The following is an 18,250-nucleotide window of genomic DNA, read 5'->3' on the forward strand; positions in this document are numbered from 1 at the left end:
TGTGACAACTGCTTTATCTCTGGAGATAACATTGTTGCTGCAAAGTTATGTTAATATATTAGCATAACTACTGAAAACACTTTGGAAAGACACGATGTCTTCACCACTGACATTTTACTAGGACAAAGCAGCATATCACAGATTTCCAAGCATTACAGTTGTTAGCCCTTCCCCCTCCACTACGTGGTTTCACGTTGAAAAAACCTCTGCAATCACTACACCCGGTTTTCTGTCCCTAACACAATTTTAAAAACCTGGGGGCCTGCTTCAACTGGATTCAGAGGGATCCAAGTGCCACAGACAGCACGGTTTCCACAGTCATGTGTTATAACTGGCACACAAGTAGCTGAGACCACCCAGAGGAGCTTTCCTCCTCCAGCCTTCCTTGGGCAAGCCTCACCGGCTCAGCAGCAGTTGCCCAGCCAGTTAGGACCCACAGACCTTCAGCAGTCACCCTGCTCAATGTACAAACATGTAGTGGAATGTAAGGAAAAATAAAAGTCCTTTTTTTTCCCCCCCTGCAAGACTGCATTTTTTTTTTTTTTTTTTAAATCAACCTTATGCCTTCTCCCAGCTGTATAATCGTCTAATCTCTTGCCTGGAGGAATATTACACGGATTTCTGTCAACATGACGCACTGACATGGGTTGTCCCATCCCATCCCCCCAATTAAAAACGAAATGTACCTGGCTGATGATTTCTCATATAGTCATTAGATGCAAAGATAGTTTCCTGTCATGCTGCAATCTATTTCCATGAGAACTGTTAGGGCTCATTGAAGTAGTACATTCCAGTGGACCTGACTGTGGTGTCCAGAGTCACTGCCTAGCATCAATCCATAGTGCTCTCTCCACAGATTTGTACTAGCTGTGAAGGTGGCCCAGCATTTATGTGGTCATAAAATCAAACAGGGCCAACACTATAGCTAATAGCTCTATCAGAACAACTTGTGACTGGTTTGAGTAACACAGCTTGCTCACACTCAGGATTCCTCTGGGACACACGCATATTTGGTAATAATTACACTTTCAAGAGGAAGAAAAAAGTTTCCTAGGTGTGCAGACTAGCTCCTCCCTTCCCCCACCGACATAAGCACACAAATAGCCCAGACATGCCTATAAACAAAAGTATGCAAAATCCAGGCCAACACAATCCAACCTCCCTCCACGCTGCTTTTGGGTGTTTTGTTTCATGCACATACACCCCTAACAGAACAAAGTGGCTTTACTGCCAGTGTACAGTCCTCGCTGTAAGAGCCCTTAAGCTCCAAAGGGTAGGTTCATAGATGGGATTTCAGTAATTAGACATTCCTCTATAAAAACTTCAATACCTGTCCCTTCACATAAGCAGATGCTACTGCCCTGCAGGGAAGGAGAGCCTCTCCTCAAATAGCTAGGAGTGGGGGGAGGAAAGAGAGAAACATGAAATGACTCGGCAGGAAACAGCTAGTTGTTCTCCCTCTCCTAAACCTCTGCACAACTCAATAGATGACCTCAAAATTGCTATCCTAGCCAAAATCAATGCTGTCTTATCAGAGATGATCAACGATTCTGGAGAGGTTGAAAAATCTCACAGATATTGCAAGAGAAGAGAGACCTGGTACTTACAGTGCTGAGCCTCCACTTCTACTTTTCTTATGGAACAGACCATCAAAGCTTCCAGAGTGCTTTGTGAGCACCGCATCTCACCATGCTTTGGTGAGGAGGAACCATCCCAGAAACAGTCTTTTCCTACTAAGCATAAAGAGGCCTGAACAAGTTCCCCTGGGTCGCATGGCAAGTCACTGCTGAACCGGAGAAGACGGGAGCCCCCACCGCCTCGCTCCAGCCACTACCACGAGCTACCTTAACCACATGCATCATTCAAATATTTTGCAACTCCCTCTATGGCAACTTACATGTCTAACCCAGAAAGAGGCTGGGCAGCTGATTAAAACCTTAGGGGTATTACTTGAAATACATATGCTAGCTCAATTCCATCTGTGTTGTTAATTAGTTCCTGACTGTAGGTTAAATGTAGGGCATGTTGTCACGAGCCTAAGGTGGGGTGGCAGGACCTCCTGCTATCGCCATATGGCTTTTTGTTTCTTCCTTCATTCTTCAGCTTTTAGCCTCATGCTTCTAATTTGTGGGCTCAACCATTATATAACAAACAAGAAGAGGAGGCAAATAGTGCTAATGCAGAAACATTCTTCACCATTCGAACCTCTAGGAGGCTTCAACTGAAATGCAGCACAACTTCCTCTCTCATCCAGGGGCTGCTTCTAGCCAGAACAAATTTGCTATGAAATTCAGGAAATACCTATTCCCATGAAAAACTACTGCTGCACAAGTAGGTATTTACCAGCTCTATAAACGCAAAACAGGCCGCTTGCCAGGAACCAAAGGTCAGCCTTAACTTGCATAAAATGGAGATGAGCAAAGCTGTGCCTGCTCATAATAAAGATGCTTGGCCTGCACAGGGAATGAAGCAGGTCTCATCCCAATCAAAACAATCAAAGGGAGAAAAAAGAAAACCCAATTTCAGTATACCAGCAGTGTTATCCCCACAAATGCTTTTTTTTTGTTAGAAATATAAATGGCTCCAGACAGTCCTAGTCAAAACCACACGTCACGTTTGGCAGTATGCCTGAACATGACAAGGTATGCAGAACGTCGGCAGCTCCCCCTCAGTGGTTTTATAGTGACTATGACTTGAATGCTAACAGGTCTGGTGGTGCCTCGCAACTGCGAATTTGCTCCAGAGTGTTTGATTTAGAGGAGACATGGAAGGTATTTATTGCATTTCCTAGCTGTCACTGCATAGCTGTCCTTTCATTAGCCAAAGGCAGGTGAAATGATTTGTTTTTTTCTAAGCACAATATTTTTAAATTTTCAGTTACAGGAGTCAGAACAAGAAAAAAAATCCAATACCTGTGTTGAACAATATTGATTAAGAACAGATATGACTTGATGTTTGAGGATTATGGAATTCACAATGTCCCGCCTCCACTCAGACCTGGAGGCAGTCAACCTCTGCAGGCATTGACCTCTAAGTAATTCCTTGTTAAATCTTAGTTTTTGCCACCCGATCCTTTTTTTTTAATGCAGGTATGTGTAATTGTCTGACTTATCCTTTTAAAATATCCTCGCTCATCATTAGCATTACTGCTACTTTCACAATTAAAATTGCAGAAAAAGTTTGCACCAGGGGCAGCAGAAATTACTCATTAATACAAAATAAAGAGAACAGGACTTGAAATGAGTCTTCCAATCTTTGTTCTTGGCTTTAAATTCAGATGTCAATCATTAACCTTTAAGGGGAAAGCTCATTTTTGAGCTTGAGGCCAAGTATTACATAACATTTGTATTTCTGTGATTAGCTGCAAAGAAGCACCTGCCTGTCCTTTCTGTGCACCATTTCACTGGCAGCAACCTGCATACACCATACCAGTACCCTGCTGTTGTAGTGAGATGTTCAACATCCTTCTTTGCCTCCCGTTAAATAAAATGGACTTTTCTTCACCAATGCAGAACATTAGATGCCAAAAAATGATGACATTGACATAAACCATTATGTTTATATCTGGGAAAGCAAGAATTGAGTACTTGGGATGTATTTATTTCTAGTTTTGGGTCAACCCATTGTAAAGATAAAGGGCAGTCACGATGTTCAGCAGCAAACTTACTCCACCACAGTTTCCTGGCACGGGTTCTGGTTAAGGCACCCTTGCCAGCTTGAACTTGTTATTGGCTTGCTTCCCCTTGGACTCACGCTGGTTTGCCGTAGAAATTTCTATCAAACAACATTTTTCTCTTGGCATTTACAGCTCAAACTGGATCATCAACTCAAAAGGAATGTATATACCAAGTGAAGATCCCAGTCTTAATGCAGACAGCCAGCAGGCACAATTATGTGGAAATACCACAAAACAAGTCCCGTCGCTCATCCCAACAGTGTCCATACACCTCTGTAGCGCAGTGACAGCTGTGATGACAGGGAGGTTGGTTTACTTGCTAATCCAGCCCTTGAATAAAGTTTAGATTTTGCTTCTTTTCATTTCAGTATATCAAGTACTGAACACTTCCAGAGAGCCATGCCCAGCATAAAGAAAGGTAAACTAAACCATATGGATACTAAACTTTGCACCAAGCTTAGAAAGTAAATGGCATAACAGACTAAGGAATCCAGAGATCATAACCTCTAATTCCTTGATCTAGACAAAACTGCATTTCTCCAGGAGCTGTTATGTTTAAAGAAAGCTGTGTTTTGATCACACTAGATAAGGTATAACATGTGCTAGGGATACTACAGGATTCAAAAAAAATATATAAAAGGTCTTGAGTCCTGTTCTTATTGTTACAGAATTAAGCTTTAACTGCAGCAACATGCTTCAGGTCTTTTGCATGCTGAGTTATTAAAGAGCATACAACAGCACTTTGCTGAATTTCTCCTACTTTGATCTTTTGCCAGTACCTTCCTGCTATGGTACACATATATAAGGGACTACAAACTGAACTGTAGCCCAGTGCCTATAGTGGAGAGGCAGAGTCTGGATGCCGAGCCACGGGTAGTTTTTCCAGTGTTTGGTATGAAGGCTCTCTCCTCATACAGCCTCGTATAAACAGCCTGCAGTTGCCTCCTGACTTGAATGGCAAATGGTCATGTGCCGCAGCTCCTCCATTTCCCATAGTAAAACTCATTTCCCTTAGAAAACAGATATTAAGCCCTTATCCTGATATACCTGACACTGGCAGATTTTAAGTATTTTAAAACATTACCAAGACTATCACCTGGGAAGACAGTCAGTACATACTATCAACCAAGGGCTTGCATTTTAGGATTCTATGAACTCGAAGTCCTCAGCTCCCACTGAGGTTTGGTTGTGGTGGGTGTCTTACTTTATGGGGCGTTCTGGCAGCCCTAAGCCAGCAGTTGTTATGAAGAGCCCCCAAAATATATTGTGTCCGCAAGAGTTGAGCCGAAATAACAGCAGATGAGATTATGAGTTTGGTGAATGAAAAAGGCACATTGATTCTCCTTGTAAGCAGTTCCTGGCAAATTAAATAAGGAACAATACTGCTTATTCTGCTCTCCCAAATGCAGAGCCTCCTATTGCCAAAAACTGGTGTACAAAACATACAAATATAAAGTTGTGAGCTCAAAACAAAACAAGCCTATAACCTAAGCAGAGTAGATATAAAAAAAACATATTCCACATTGTTAGGTTTGGAGTAGCAACAAATATCCACATATCTAGTTTCACCTCAATATTTAATTTTGAAACTGGGAAAATGCCGGGTCTGGCAAAACAAAGCTAATTGCTGCAGAGTCAATGTATGAAGAAAATCAGAAGTTTTTCTTTCCCAGCAAACATCTACTGCTGGCTGCCCACTCCTAGACCTCGATGAGGGAGCAGGGGAAACGAGAACTGCCACGAGCCAGCACAGACCCTTAAGGAACCAGTTCTACATCGCACCTTTTCAGTGAGAGCTTTGGACACTACCAAGTCTCACTGGCACCCACAGCAATTGGATTTGCACAAACTTCTTCAGTTGTATTGCGAAGTTCAGTCAGCAAACGATTTACACGAAGTGATCCTCCTTGTTTACCTATCTAAGCCACCTAAGGAAGACTGCGGATGAAGACTCATTACCTGCATCGCCCAACAGGATTCGCAGGCACCACCCTTGTCCCAGGGCACAGCACAGCGCTCATGCACACGCTCAAGTAGCTTTTGGCAAGGAGGACCAACTGGGATTTGCAGCCCCACTCATCTTCACCATCCAGGCACAGACGGAGAGCCGGCCACAGCGGCGTGTTTGTGCCATGCAGCTCTAGGTGGCGGTAGCTGCTCAGATTTCGAGATACCAGGAGATGCTTATCTCAAATTTAGCAACCAGTATTCCTCCCAGCCTCCAAGAACTGCTTTTCCTAATTTGAAGTGTGACCCCCTCCCCCATTTCTTCATAATTTATAGTAGTCTGAAGCTGAGTCACAAGGATTTCTGCATTTTCCTAACCAAGTACACAAGAAAAGAAATGAACTGCCAAAGTATTGAGGTAATTTATAGCGTAAAGCATCGAGAGCTTCTAGCCGATCAAAGGACTCGGAGAAACAAACATAAGAACAATCATGCCTTCTGTTCTGTACAAATGCCACGGCCAGAAATAACTGTCCTAATTAACTGGTTTCAAACTGACTTCTCTGAAAAATACAATATTCTTATCGAGAGGAGTATACAACTGCTACAGCCTTATGGCAGCTGTCACCGGGGCATGAGAATTCACTAAATGAAGTTTCCCTCTGCTTTCTCTAGTTGTCCACGGTACTTGTCTTCAAACAGCTGTATCCAGTTGTGGGACCTAAATTACGCTGTAACGGGCTGTTCTGCTATCACCAGTATCAGTGTTACTAAAGGATTACTATCATCTCAAATCAGTACCATCTCAGCCAGCCCTCCGCTCACAATTTTTAAGTGGTAGAAATTGGCTGAGATGGGGTTGGTTTTTTCTTTTGTTGCCAAGACCTGCCTATCACATAAAATCTACAGCATCTTCAATACCACAGACTGTCCCAATGAGATGTTCATAGCTACAGTTGTGTGCAGCAGCTGAGTTCCACCTGTCTATTGTCAACTGATAATTAGGTCCTGAATACTGAAGAGAAGAAAACATGACTCCAACCCTACAGATCATCTACACTCTCTCTGTGACTATTTGACCTGCTTAGCTTGGAAAGCTCATGAAAAGCGTTCCTTATTTAATGGCTTGGAGCCTGTAATTGTAAGCAACATCACCAACTTAAGATTATGTCGGAGCATGTAGCCCATAATATAATGGCTACCCCACTAATACACTCTTGAATCTCCAAAGTTAAAGCATTTTATTTTTCTGCTATTGTATATTATAGTGCCTCCAAATCAAGTACCGCAAGTATTTATTTTAATAACATGAGAGTTTAAGGCACTGTAACAAGAGTTGCCAGCATTTGTTCCTAGCAAGATCTGTTATTTTTGCATTACGAGAGCACTGAGGAGTCCTTGCAGGGACCAGGACCGCACGCGCACAGAAGACAGGTGAGACGATCCCTGCCCCAAAGGGCATGCAGTCAGCTCTAATGCTGACTGATGTGCACCAGCACAGGAAACAATGGGCTTTGTGAGCTGGCAGCAGGCACAGCCTACCAGCCCCATCCCTGCCTGTCCTTCAGGCAGCTCGCTCAGGCCACATTGGTGCCACCTGCCAGCAGAGTACAGCAGGGAACAAAGGCGCGGTCACACAGAGCACCTTCCCACCTGGAGCTGAAGGCAGCAGGTTATTGAGTTACCACGTCACTTCAGCGATACACAAAAATAGCTGAGCGTCAGTGCTTTTCAAAGCTTCCTTTTCAAGGGTGTTCACAGCTAAGTATTACCAAGAATGCCAGCGTATGAACTGACCTAAGTGATTGAGAGCTTCCTAATTCAGCAGCAATTTAGCTATTTAGGAGGAACCAAGTGCTCACAACAGATGCTTGCAAACAGGTCAAGACAAGTTGGTAATTAACCTATTCAAAGCACATATCCTCTTCTAGTGGAGCCTCCACCAATTCACACAATGCCTAACGTGCGATTTCTAGTGCAAGCACAAGACACATTCAGAGAACAACATCTCAGCCTTTCACACGAGACAGGAAGGCAGATACAGGAAATACTTTTGGTTTTTGATAGGACCACACTTGCTCTGCAGTTCACTCAGCAGAGCTAATTGTTTCTTTCATTGATGCCGGCTCATGCAGGGAAATGACGAGATGGTCTCCTACTCATGAGCTTCTCGTGACCTGCTTTCATACCTGCACCCTGGCAGAGAACTACTGCAGAGCTGAAGCTGCAGCTTGCCATGTTTTCCGGGGGGTAGCAATGGGGCAACAGGTACCTCAGCAGGCTTTTAACTGCAGCTGCTCTCAGTTAGCATTGTCATTGCACGCAGACCTTTAAAGCAAAAGCAGTGATCCTCCTCTTCCACTGTATTCTTTCACATTTTAATTAATCTTTGAGATCCCTTGCATCTGTGCAGTTTCATAGTACTCCAGCATACTGTAGTACTACAGCGTGCTTTTAAAAGAACACTGCTTGAAACTAAACTTTTTCAGCTTTGCTTCCAAGACAAAAGTCCTTTCCCGTTCTCCTTTGCTATCTCCCTTGTTACATCTGGATTTTTCAAATAAAGTGATCCCTTGATCCTTCCGACCTGGTTCACCCTGATTTCACAGCCATACAGCTACAGGATCCTACTCCGCAGCTCTGGAAAGCAGAGCACACTGGCAATTTGAACAGAAGGCATGCTACTTACAAATGGGTTTTCCCAGCTGAGGTTCAATGAGGCTGAACATTAAGTGGTAGTACTACAGCAGAAAATTGTTGTGAGTTACGGAGCCCTGCGGAAAGGCTCCCCTCGTACCTTTTCTCAGCAAGCAAACAGATGAAACCGCTCCCAGCTCCAAGCTGTTTTGTACTCCCAACACAGCCGATGCCTTGCCCCGAGACCGAGGCGATGGGTCAGTGGGCACAGCCCTACATGCACACAGCCTACAGGGATGGGTTTCTGGACCCGTACCCCTGAGGGCCCCACCGGGGCAGCACAGGCAGGGTCACGCTTGGCCCCCAGCAGGGCCAAGGCTGCTCGGGGCGCTGCCGCAGCCCGCAGGGTGCCCCGGCAGCTCCCACCCCGTCCTGATCGAGCCGGGAATTACCGATGGCACAGCCACCGGCCCGATAAAGCGCACTGCCGGGATGCGTCCCCCGCGCCCATTAGGTGCGCGTTACCAGAAACATCAATAAGTAACGACATCGATCCCGCGGCGGCGGCAGCGGCCGCTGGGCGCACGGTCACCACCAGCTGCTACGGGGAAAGCGCCCGCGCCGCGGCACCGCCGCCACCGCCCGGCCCCCGCCGCCGGCCCGGAGCCCGCGCCCGGCCGCCCCGCGGGGGCCCGACCCCATCGCGGGGGGTTCCCCGCGTCCGGCCCCGCTGCGCGCCCACCGCCAGGGGGCGCCGCGTGCCGCCCAGCGCCCGCCCAACGACCGCGCCCGCGCAGCGCCCGCGCCCCCGGCCCTGCCCCGCGCCGCCGCCGCCGTCGGGGCGCTGCCCGCAGCGCTCGGCCCCGCCGGGACGGGACGGGCCGGGGCCGGGCTGGGCGCCGCACGGCGGCGGGGGGCCGGCAGGTGCCGAACAAAGGGGCGCGAGGCTCCGCCGCCCGCCTCCCCCCGGCCCGGCCCGGTCCCGCGAGCCCCCGTCGGGGCGCCCCGTACCTCGTCGTCCACACTCAGCGCGGCGGCTCCCCCGCGGGCACTCACATCCTCGGCCCGCCGCCCGGCCCCGCCGGCCGCCTCCCGCCGCCCCGGCAGCACGGGCGGCACCGGCGGCGGCTCGCGAGTCTCATCGGAGCTCCCCGAGGGGCGGCAGGACGGACCCCGCGTCCCGGAGCCCCCACACCCGACGCCGCCGAGCGGGAGCTTCCCGGCCCGGCCCGGCTCGGTTCGGTTCGAGCCCTACGAGCGGCTTCGCCCCCCGGCCGGGCGCCTCCGGGCAGCGGCCGCAGGCCCCGCGCTGCCCCGCTTAAAGGCTCCGCGCCGCCGCCCCCGCCCCGCCCCGCCCGCCCGGCCCGGCCCCCGCTCCCCCCGGCGCCCCCCGAGCAGGGCCGGGCAGGGCGCGGAGGGGCCGGGCCGGCAGCGGGGAGCGGGGCGGGGGGGGGGACCCGCACCCGCGGGTGTTGGTTTACGGCGCCGGGCGCGGAGCGTGTAAATGTCGCTCCCGTGCTGACCCCTGCGCGGCTGGCCCATTAGCAATGCAATCAAGATAATGGCAGGCATGGCTTATTAATGAGCGCCGCAGGTAACGCTACACCGGCGGCCGGCCGCAGGCGGGCAGCGGGCGCACGGCTCGGGGCGGCACTGCCCGAGCCCGGCGACAGCGACAGCGACAACGACGGCGACAGCGCCGGGGCCGGGGCCGGGCAGCGCCCGCCGGGACAGGCGGAGGCGGCCGCGGTGCCCGCTCCCCGTGCGCAGCCCCTGGCCCCCCGGGCCCCTCCTGGCTGCGCCTCGGGGCCGGTGAATTATTGATAGTGGAAACTGCACGGCGCGGGCAGTAATGGCAGCCCCTGATTGAGTGGCTCCATCCGATCTCGGTAAAGACAGAGCCGTGGCACGCTCCCCGCCGGGGCCAGGCGGTGCCGGGCTCTTCTGCAGGGCGAGCAGCGCCCGCGGGCCCCCTCGGTGCAAGCCGTGCCCAAGGCCCATCCGCCTCGCACCCGGTTCTTTCTCCTGGGGGAAATGTGTGCAACTCATTGCTGCCTTCAGACGGTCTGATTGCCCGTGTGCTTTTGCTATGAAACACCTGCATTTATGAGAGCAGTGAAGTCGTAAAACATCCCAGGCGTTTGAAATCTGAGTACACCTAAGGCCTCCCATATAAAACAGCTTTTAATATATATTAAGGGAAACAATCCTGGTGGTTAATATCCTTTGCAGCTTTAAGAACTTCTTTAAAAAGCATGCTCGGGTACCACGACACCATCCTCCTTGCACTTGGGGGTTTGGTTTGTTGTGTTTGGACAGCAAGTGTCCCCGAGCTGGTGAGACAGTTCCACCTCTGTGTCACCACGCGTTCCAGACCAAAGCTGGTCCATTCCCAGGAGAAGAGGTGGCTTCTCAAAGTCCCTTCTGGCAGCCTGGTCCGGGGAAATCCCACCCAGCTCTCGCTGTCTGATAGGTAGGTGCTAAGAACGGGGGCTCTTCAGGCCCAGTCCTGCTCAGCTGTCTCTGTAGTGTTCAAATCCCGACATCAGGAACGTACCAGCCGTCTCTTTTCCCATCGTTATATATCTGTACAAGCCCGTATCTCCCACTGGTGCTGCAAGGCGGATCTCTCAGCATGGTTTCAAACCCGAAGATTGTAGCTGGAACTTGCCAAGTTGCTGCATGCATTTTGTTTTATAGCCTTGGACTTCCTTCCGTGACACCATTCAGCTTTCCAGGTACAACTGTATTACCATGGTACCTGATTTCACGTTTTAAGCTGCACGTTTTAAGCTGCTTTTTTGCCTTGTGAGAAGACCAAGCTGGAAGAGTTTTAATATTCTGTGTTCATAAGACGACGCCTGCAAATATTTGAATGATCTACCAGTCGAGTTGAACAGCAGCAGGGGCTACTTTAATTAGCTGCAATGTAATACACTGCACACATGTTATTCCTGGAGGAGGGACTCGTCTCCTCGCACACTAGACATGCAGATGAGCAGCAGCGAGTGTCATCCTTTAGAGACACCGAAGCATCTGCTGACTGGCTCTCAGGAGCGAGGAAGACAGCCCGTGTTCAGAAAGAGTCTGCTTGCAATCAGAGCAAGTTTTTTAATTCTGGAAAGGAAGCGTGTTACAGACTGTGGTGGTACACGCTTGCAGCTCCGCTCTGCTGAGAACGTGAAAACCATCAGTTCCAGGCAACTGTACGCTGAAATTCCCATTTTGATCCGCTGCGAACATGCTGCCTTTCGCCCTGGTACTGAGATCTTCCTGGGGAAGAGGTGTGGTCAGAAGAGCTGCTCTATCTTGCCGGTATAATCAGCCCGTGGGGGATTATTACCAGCCAGTGCTTGATTACTGGGAAAATGAAAAAGTAGTGTAAATAATGATCTGCCTGGATTTTGATGCACGTACAATCTGGGCTTCATATTTTTCAATCAGACGTTGACTTCAAGGAGAATTTTGTATGAATGAGCCCCACCAGGTTGGGCCCACATGGCACTAGTTTGTGAAGCAACCAATAATCCTCTCAGGGAGACACTTCCCTGGTCAGAGTGCAACTTCTTGTTCCACAGGATGCCCGTGGGGCTTAGAGGTGTCCACAAGCCCTCGCCTTCCCAATCCATGTGTAAGGATCAGAGGTCCCAAGGCGTCCCACGATGACTGCTCCCGTTGCACCTCTCTCTGCAGGACGCCTGCTGTCCGGCCACGGGTGCAAAGCCCCAGCTGGGCTCTGTGGGCAACAGAGCCTGGTGGTGCTTGGCAGGAGGGCGACAGCGTGGGCTGCACTAATTCGGTGCATCGAGCCTTTGGTGTCCCCACCACAGCGTGCCCACCTTGACACTGAGCCTCTTCTTCCTGCACCTAACTGGTTAAAATTATTTTCTGCGTGCACCAATTACACTTCACCCTATTCCACACAGCGACAGGAAAGAGTAAGAAATAGTACGACTAAGAGTTGTCAATCAATATAATGTTGATTTATCCCTGCAGCAGTATCAGACTGCTTGTAGGGGGGTAGGACTGTTGCTTTTTGCTGAATTCAATTTAAACTATAGCATAGGCACTAACGATGCCATAGATACTACAAAGAGCAAAGCAGAAGCACGCACATCTGGTTTCTGTCTCAGTGGAGGTTATGCATTACAGTGATTGATGCACAGGGTCCAAATTTACTGATAAACTAATTGTATGATAAAGTAGTTTGTGGGGCTCTTAAATTCCCCCATTGCAATTGTAAGAGAAGCAATAAAAAAAGTCAATATTAGAAAAGAATAAACTTCTTAAAAGGTCCACAGTTGGTCAATACACAAAAGGCACTTCAGCCTCCCCCCACAGCTGTATCTTTACACTCCCCGTTTCATTAACACAATATCTCAACCTGTTTTTCAAAGAGTAAAAGGTCAAGAAGCTGCAACTTGGACTCCCTCTCACTTGGTTGTCAGGAAATATAAACTAGTCCTGATTACACAAATGAGAATGATGTTGATGTGCTCGGGTTTTGACACTAGAGTATTTTTTCTATTAATAATTTTAATTGCCTGAGGTCAGTTCTTATATCACTACAAGTATTTTATGTTTAATTATGTTTATTCATGTTTCCTAGTTACCTATCTTTGCTATTTTTTCACATTAAGGGACTGGAAAGTTCATTGAAATAAACTTTTCCAACTCAAGCAATGCTAAGAATTGCAATGAGTTATAAACACGATTGGAGGTTGCAGGCGTATCGCATTCGTAAGACGGTGACTGAGCTGTGACGCCACTCTCTGATGATTCAGTGATCACAGCGCATGCCCCGGAGCCATTCATGCACCCTGCTGACACCAGTGGGACCAGAAAACCCTCAGCACCCTTGGGGACCCAACCCCTCGCTGGGGATCCCATGTGTCACCCCACGTCCAGCCCTGTGGCTGCGGCCTGCCGGGTGGCCAGGCTGCCGTGCCCTCAACAGCTCGGGGTGCTCACTGTCAGCACCGATCGAAATTTCACCTTCGGTGAGCAACGTCCACGGAGAGGTGCTTCGGCCTCATTTTGGCAGGGAAAGCATTACAAGAAAGAGTGAAGGTGGGAATGCAAAATCAAAGATCTTTCATTAGATGCGGTTCTCAGGCTGTGTGTGTACAGGACAAAGCAGCGAAATCTACCCTTTCAATCTCTGGGACTGAAACCACAACATTTTTACTGGAGAAAATATCACCTAATAGCTCGGCGCCGTCACCCTGCAGCTACAGCAAAAGCAAATTAAAAAAAAACTCCAACCAACAATTAGAGTAATTGGTCTCTTCTCATGTCTGCAAAAGGTATGCCAGTTTTCCATCATGCGGGGGATCTGTACCCTGGATCCTGTCCCATGCCTCCTAGTCAGGGATTTCAGAGCAATTTACACGCACGGAACTGCTGCAGCAACAAAGCTCTGTGGTAGGTGCAGATCAGCTCCCTGCCGACGAGGAAGTGCACGCGCCCGCCGTGCGGAGAGGCATGAAGCTGCTCATGACCGTACTTGCTGCGGAGCTCGCCCCTGCTGCACCCGTGCCTCGCCCCCCTGTGCAGGTGCCTCTGCTGGCATCGGTCGGTGCTGAGACTGAGAGCGAGTCACACGTGGTGGTTGGTGCACACGTGTGCCCCATCAGCGTGCCTCCTGGCCGGGCACAGCCACCCCAACAGCGGGACAGGAGCGGCACAAGGCAGGCTCCACGCTGGTGTGGGAAGGGGAAAGAGAACCTCCTCTGGCCCTGGAGGCCAGAAGCGTGTGGTTCCTGGGGCTGGGGGAAACCAGAGCCGCGGGCAGTGAGACGAGATGGCCGGGGACACTCCTGTGACAGAGCCGGCCACTGGAGCCCTGCGCTGGAAGGGGATCAGCAAGCGGGTGGTGTGCGTGTGGGTGAAAGGTGCTGGGATTGAGTCAGCTCTCCTTTCCTCGACGTACTCACTGTGCTTCAATTAGATGCAATGCAGCGGATTATTTTTAATATTTAAAGGGATCAGATTCCAGAGGTTTAATAAACTTAGCCAGGCACCTTGTCTGACCTGACTCCATCCACGTGCCTCACCAAACCCTACTCAGTCCGTAACTCTGGAGAGCTTATTTTGGATACATCCTAAAAGTAAGCCAGCCCCAAAACCTCGGTGAAACCTCTGTGGCCACACTGCAAATGCCCCTTTGTGGTTACTTGGCTTTAGGCAGCAAACCTCTCCTCTGACATCAGGCCCCAGCTCGCCAGGTGTGGGCCGCACAGCTCTACTGCCCCGAGGATGATGCCCTTTAAAACAGGTTATCAAATTATTTCACCTAAGAAGCATCTCGAGAGGTAAAAATATTCTCCATGCTAACAAACAGAGCAGTAAAGAGAGAAGTAGCTGAGGAGCAGCAGACATTTTTACTAATCGTGAGGTGAAATTGTCAGTGCGGCAGCAGAACCCGGACCACATCACGTCCTCTTCCTCCCCCAGTCACCGCGACTTGTGGTTCACAACACAAACGCCGGATTAGTTGCATTAAAGCCAAAATTTCCCTTAACTAACGCATTTCATTTGTTTGCTGTCTTTTCTGTTTATTGAACACTTGGGATTGTTAATCTTCTGCTAATTTAATAACTGGAACCATGTGGCGTAGAAGCGTTGCCGCATTCCGCCTGGGAGATTAATGGCAGGGACGCGCGGCTCTGAAGGCCCAGCCACGGGCGCTGGGCTGGCGGTGACGGGTGCCCAGAGGTGGGATAGGAGCACGGGACAGATGTGCAGCCTCTCCGGGTCTGAAAGTGCAGAAGTGCTAAAGCAGAAAACCAATGCAAATTTTTAAGCAGCGTTTAAATAACCTTCCTTGAGCCCAATGCCTCTTCTCAAACGGGAGGACGTGGCCTCCACAAGACCATGTCGCCACCCCATGTGCAGGAGCAAAACCCAGCCCCTGCTCCAGCAGGACACCTGAGCCTGAGGTCCCATGCATTTTGGGTACAAGCTCATAAACATTATTAGCATTTATTTCCTGGACACTCTTAAGTTTTTGTGGAGTTTATACGGCTGAAAAGCAAATGCTTGCAAAGGAGTGGTGCCTTTAAACACCGCCTTGTTTTCCATTAGTTATCCTGTTTAATCAGCTATAACTCATTACAATCCAATGATGTCCTGCTCGGCCTTATTGTGCCTTTGGTTATTTGAATATAAACACCACTGAAGTCAGCAGGAATGCAAAGTGTGTAAATCAGTACGGAGCCCAGTGCTAGGTTTTAAGCAAGGATTCTGCAGTGAGGAATTTAAACCATTATTCTATATTTGTTACGTTTCTGTTTGATGCTTTACCCTGCTCCGTGCTCGGAGCAGAATCCGTTTCCCTTCCAGGCACGTATAGCGTGTTCCCCTTTGGTTTCCTAATTTGGGTTAGATCCCATCATATGAAAAATATACTCTGATATTGTACCTAGAGCACATTGATGAGGCCTAAAGAGCTCTTCTGTGATGGGAATTAAGATCAAAAAGGATACGGAATTTAAATATTCAACATTTTTTCTTGGATATGAAACACAGAAAAATTGTTTTGATGCAAAAGTCATTGCGACAGAATATGTTACTTAAACTCTGGGACCATATTAGGGTAAAATGGCTTTTTAGAAAGGAATTGCACTGACAGAAACTCCTTCATATGGAAATTATGACATTTTGTCTATTGCCTCTTACTAGAAATGTTTAAAAGATCCGTTAAAAATATTCTTTTAAGAAGCTGTATTGAGATAAAAGAAAATGAATAAGAACTGGTATAATCTAGGGGCTTGTTTCTGATTAGTTTCTTAACGTAGGCCCCGTAAACTGCCGGAAACCTGCAGTGGTTATCGGAGTTTGGGATGCACAATGACAACAAGCTCATTTCACAGCTGGGTTTGCTGCCCTCTTGTCCAGACAGCCCCTGCCACACAGCTAGCTTGCCCTGGGAGATGCTGTGACCCAGCACCAGCCTGCCAGGGATACATACAACCCTCTAACTTTCCTTTCCTACCCCTTCCCTACCAAGAGACAGGGGTTGCCTCTTTACAGACGGAGTCAAAGTCCCCCCGGCCCTTGTTCCCTGTCTGGGCTGTCACCCACGGCCACTGACAGCTCTGTAGCCAGATCGGAGAGGGAGAGGCTGCTGCGGGGCAGGAGGGCATTAACGCCCCCTGCAATTAGCGCCAGGAGCCAAAGACAACTGTGGGCTTCCTGGGAAGGGCTGGCCTGCAAGGCACCTAGGGGGTCACACAGGTGAGCTCTGCTGCCATCCCAGCTTGAAAACCACATTGGAAATGCAAATTGAGGGAAATAAAGAGGCAAACAGATCCAAACGAGGCTCAGCACTGCGTCTGCATCATCCCCAGTACGTCCTGGGGGAACAGGCGCTGAAGCCTGCCCGACTCTCGGTTTCTGAGAGGGAACTGGCATCGCACACACATGCCTCGCATTTACAGCCCTGGCAGAGGCGAGCTGGAAGCCGTGCTGCTAATCAGAGCCCCGGGCAGCTGTCACACAGAAGCAGCAGCTGGTGAAATGGCCTCTGGTGGTGGAGGAGGCGGCAGTACATCGCCTCGGTCCTGCCCTGCTGCTCTGGGGCGTGCTGTCGTGCCAGGGGATGGGGCGAACCCAGCAGAAAACAAATGTGGAAAGTCCATCTTCTCCGTCTCTCCTCTGCCCTGAAGCGCGTGCCTCGTGAGAGCCTGAATTTCCGCCCCACTTTGTCTGGAAAATCCCTCTGGATAAACGATTATGACATTCTCACCATTTAAAATTAACTTTCTCGCTTTGCCTTAAAAAAAAAGGCTCAGCCTTCTTGTCAGATATTTTGGTCGCTTTGGGCTCCCTAAAAATTGTGAGCTAGCAGAATTTTCCTTAGTGAATGCTGCAGGAGATCTTTGATGGGATGATAAAAATAACTATTTGGTGCCAAAGGCGATAGACTGGGGAACAAAAGCCTCTCTGAAGTCAGAGAAGCTGGGATCTTTGAAAGAGTTCGAAAAAAAAAAAAAAAAGAAAAAAAAAAGCTAAGAACAGCAGTGGGTATCCTGGACTATGACTGTGGTCGGGCAGCTGACGACTGAGTCTAGGTGAAGGATTTGGGAGCAGGCAAACAACAGGTGGTGGGCGGGAAGAGCAGGAGAATCAGATCTGCCTGGGGAATAGGTGGTGGATAGAGTGACGGATGGCTGAGGTAGCGGCAAGCACCAGGGGAAAGAGAAGAATCAGGTGCATCCACGATGAAATTCTTACCTCTCACACCACCCCGACCTTTGTGAGAGACTGAAGCACAGCAAGAAAAGCCAAGGAAAAAAAGCTAGCCTTGAAGCATTAGTTCCCTTGGGAAAGGATGAGTGCGAAACATGTGGCAGATATTAGTCATGTCACTTAGAAAGGTGTTCAAATACCACGATGAAGGATGAGTGTGGTATAAGGACTTAGAATAACTTAGGTGGTAAACCAAATTTGGGACACAGAAAGAGACTGATATGGGAAATACTCTAAGATTCATTCCTTGTGTGGATGTCTTTCTGTAGCCAATAGATACATTATTCATTTTTTCCTTTCTGATGCAATAAAATTTCAACAATAGCATAAGCGGTATCACACTTCAGGCTTCAGCAAGGGGCATGCACAGAAGCAAAGGATGTTTGAGATACATTGTCATCCACTGGAAAATTCCAAAACAAGAATTTAGCCTCGCTTTAAAACTGTTAGGTCTTTTTTTTTTTTTTTTCCTTGGCAAATTTTATTTTATCAGATATCTGTTTACAAAACTCAGCCAAATATCCTCTCAAATGGTTTTATAAACTTTCAACAGATGTGAATGAACATTTATTTGACAGAGCCAACTAACTACCTCGGCAGCTCCATTCTCTTGACCCCGTTCATGACTTTCACTGCATCCCATTCTCAGTAGAGTTGGTCAGTTTTCAAAAGGTATTTGCTGTCATTTTTTTTCCTTTTAGTTACCACCTGTTTGCCTGAAATCCATTGTCCTCATTA

General features: G+C 48.8%; 1 protein-coding gene across 6 annotated transcripts in view; it reads right to left on the reverse strand.

The window, feature by feature from the left end:
• BDNF (brain derived neurotrophic factor) overlaps nucleotides 1–18,250 on the reverse strand; it is a 38,751-nt gene that overhangs the window by 8,829 nt on the left and 11,672 nt on the right. Inside the window, exon 1 of one of the 6 annotated variants that reach the window (XM_027458621.3) lies at nucleotides 9,272–9,592. The exons of 2 other annotated variants lie outside the window; for them this stretch is intronic. The gene's annotated coding sequence lies outside the window, so the exon portion shown is untranslated. Of the gene's footprint in view, nucleotides 1–1,607; nucleotides 1,794–8,312; nucleotides 8,335–8,420; nucleotides 8,876–9,271; nucleotides 9,593–18,250 lie in introns of those variants that run through there. 3 more of the 6 variants (XM_072039173.1, XM_072039174.1, XM_027458620.3) reach the window with 3 other exon arrangements.

This window comes from Anas platyrhynchos, chromosome 5 (genome assembly GCF_047663525.1).
Source record: "Anas platyrhynchos isolate ZD024472 breed Pekin duck chromosome 5, IASCAAS_PekinDuck_T2T, whole genome shotgun sequence".
In the NCBI taxonomy this organism is placed as follows: Eukaryota; Metazoa; Chordata; class Aves; order Anseriformes; family Anatidae; genus Anas; species Anas platyrhynchos.